This window comes from Talaromyces rugulosus, chromosome VI (assembly GCF_013368755.1).
Source record: "Talaromyces rugulosus chromosome VI, complete sequence".
NCBI lineage: Eukaryota > Fungi > Ascomycota > Eurotiomycetes > Eurotiales > Trichocomaceae > Talaromyces > Talaromyces rugulosus.
Window position 1 is genome coordinate 3,405,895 of NC_049566.1, and position 3,451 is coordinate 3,409,345.

Below are 3,451 nucleotides of genomic sequence, written 5' to 3' on the forward strand. Positions count from 1 at the left end.
ATCCCATCAATCAGTCCAGCATCTCGTCTATCCTTAGTAAAGGATAACAGTTTTTGACTATAATCTCATTAAGACCACAATAATCCACACAGACGCGTAAAGAGCCATCTGCTTTCTTTACAAATAAAATAGATACACCAGCTGGGCTTATTAATTCTCAGATCCAACCCTTCTGCTGCATCTCTTCTAGGTATATGCGCAGGTGTTCCAGTTCTTTCGCCGAGCATAGGTAAAGAGGTCCATAAGGAGGGCCCTTTACACCTAGTTGCAACATAATCTCATGATTGACATTCTCAGGAGGCAGAGTTGCCGCCTCCTTTTCTAAGAATACATCAGTATACTCATTATAAGTGTCTAGAAGTTTTCCTTCTTCTAGTTCGACTGCTTCTACAGATAGAAAGAACATGGTCGCTATTCTTACCAGCAGTCCAAAGCGTCGAGGCGTCTCAATTTTAATCTTAGTAGGCAATTCTTTACTTTTTCAAAATTACCACTTTTGCCCGCGCCAGATAAGGATCATAGGATCTTCATCCCAAAGCCAGGTCTTCCCTAGAATGGCTTCAAATCCGGTCATGTTAATTACATAGAACTGTAGGAAATAGTTCTTTTCTCTCCCCTTTATATCAATAACCATGGTGTCAAGGTTAAGAATAGCGAAGCAAGTAGTGACCTGCCCATCAATAAATTTAACAGGTTGTTCTAGGTTCTAAGTCAGCTCCCAGCCGGCTTCGAGTAGGAACCTATATAATATAAAATTCTCATCTGCTCCAGTGTTGAGTATGGCAGTCACCTCAGATCTTACTTCGGAAAGATTCAATCTTATATAAATTAGCATAGTAAAGTTCTTCAAGTCTTCCTCTTTCCTCAAACTGGCAACCACAGATAGTCCTCATTGGGTTTGCTCTTTGTCAGACTGTTTCTCAGTCTCCTTTTCCTTTTTTGTATAGGTAGCATTTAGCTTCAGGGATAAAATTGGATTCCCTTCAGCAGTTTTAGTAGCTTTGCACTCAATAGCATAATGGCCAATACAATTACAATAATAGCAGATCACTATCAACTTATCCTTATTCTTTAAAAAAGATTTCTACTTCTTCTAAGATTTCTCTCAGTCATTATAATCTGATCTATATTTTCGCTTTCAAGTCAGCTTCGAGTCAGAACCTTCTTAGTTCCAAGTCGGACCTTGGCCTCCAGAGCGATTGTTATTCTCATTTTCGGCTTTCCTTTCCAATCTCCACTCTTGCTTCTCGATTTAATACAATCATTAAGCAGTAGTAATTAGATCCAGAAGCTTCACTAAAAGCGTACCCATTCTCGTAATATCCAAACAGATCTTTGGCAACAGCTTTGCCAGGAAGATTCAATATTTGAAGAGGTCTTCGGCCAGTAAAAACCCGCCACTTCCTTCTCTCACTTTCTCGTAGAGAATCAAGAATTTAGAATAAAAAGCCTCAGGATCTTGCCCATTTAACTATATTAAGCTTAATAAAGCCATAGCGCTGTTAATTCCTCGGTTCTAGAAGAACTCAATCTGGTCCTCCAACCAGGTTCGGAAATCGTCAAAGGTAAAAGATTACAAGTCAATCAAACTTTTCTTCTCTCTCCATTGGATGCGGTGGTCTCCATCAAGCCAAGCGGCAGCATATTAGACTTTACTTGCTTCGTCAGGATAGGACCAGAGACGACTTAAGATATTATTTTCCACGTCCTCAATCCATTCCTCGAATTCCTTGATTGATTTTGAAGCGAAGCGCTTGGGGTCTAGAACCTTGGTGTCACGACGTTCGCTGGTAGTCGCGTGCGACAGTCCGGTGGTTCTGAGTCCTTATATAAGGGCCTGCAGCATCTCCATAGTCATATTGACCTATAGAACAGCTTGTGGAGGTAATTCTTCGGAAGTCGCATCCTGCGCCGGTTCAGTACTGGTATGGTCCTGAGCCTCTTCCTCCTCGTGTACAAATCCCGGGTTAGGAACTGGAACAGTTCCCGGTTCATCCGGTGTTGGAGAAGTCATGCCTCGTGTAGTCACCATCGTCTCGGAGTCGATTCGGATCCTCGTGGAAGCGGTTTATAATGTAAAGTGGGTGGTGTCTGAAAGACTTATATATGAGGGAGTTGGAACCTACTGGGCTCTGAGGGGGTTCCTACTAGGAGTCGAGGCAGTATATAAAGTAAATAGATATGGGTTATATTGATATAGAATAAACCGCTTGAGCCCCTTCATCCTGGGGGATGGGGTCTCAAGCTTATAAGCCTGATCTAGATGAGATCCTACTTCCTAACAGGGTTATATTCACCGAGCATGAGGGGTAGATGCATCCTTTGTGATGTATCAACTCAACCCGCGGAGGATATGCAGGCCTTTGTAAGCCGGATCGGCATCCCCGAGCCTGGCACTTCACATACACCCTCAGATAGCCTTATAAACCATTAGAGATAGCTGGTCCTATAGCTGAATTAGGACTGGTTAGACTTCTATTAAGACTGATCTTCTAATTATTAGCATGTTTAACACCACCAATATAGCACTATTAGTAGAGATTAACGCTAATACTTGTTTTGGCCTAAAATACTTAGATATATAATAGAAAGCTTTATAGCTTTAAATAGCTATTTTAGCACAGGCTATAGCTTTCTATCTTATTTTATAGAGATTATTTATAGCATAGTATTTCTTATTATAATTAATATACTTTAGAATAACTTCCTAGCCCTATTTAGCAGGATATTCCTAAGTTAGATATCCTACTATACAGATCCCACAGATAAACTTTTTATATAAATACTAAGCATAGGAATATCTATATTTTTAATACTTTATATATATTCTATACTATCTCTCTCAACAGTAGGGCTTATTAATGTAAATCTTAGACTATTAAATTATTCTTTTAGAGATGGCTGTATTAACTATTAGTAGATTAATAAATTCTATTACTAGTAAATCCTCTCTACAGTAAGGCTTGACAAGCTAGCTAAAATAAATAATCTATATACTATCCCTCTATATATATTAATTCTAAGCCAGTAGTTTTATTTTTCTTACTATAGCTTACTTTAGGATATCAAGATTTATAGAGTATACTTTTACCTTATTAATAATCACTCTCTATATAGGCACCTGAACCCACACTTCTATGTTAAAAATCTAAATCCAGTATACGGCATATATTCTTAGAACCTTAGCTGTAGTAATATTAAAAGCCTAAAAATTTATATTTTTTAATAAGAGCTATTATATGGCTATCACTATATAGCTAATAAGTATAAAGCTTAAAATCTTTTTAACTACCTTCTTTTATATATGTTTTGTCTATCTGATAATATTAATTAGCTTAGCCTAGCAGAGCTCTTTATAGATAGTAATATTACAAATCTTAACTATAATCTTACTATTGATTTCTAATTCTATAGGGTTAATCTCTAGTGTTAATATTCTAATACTATAAGT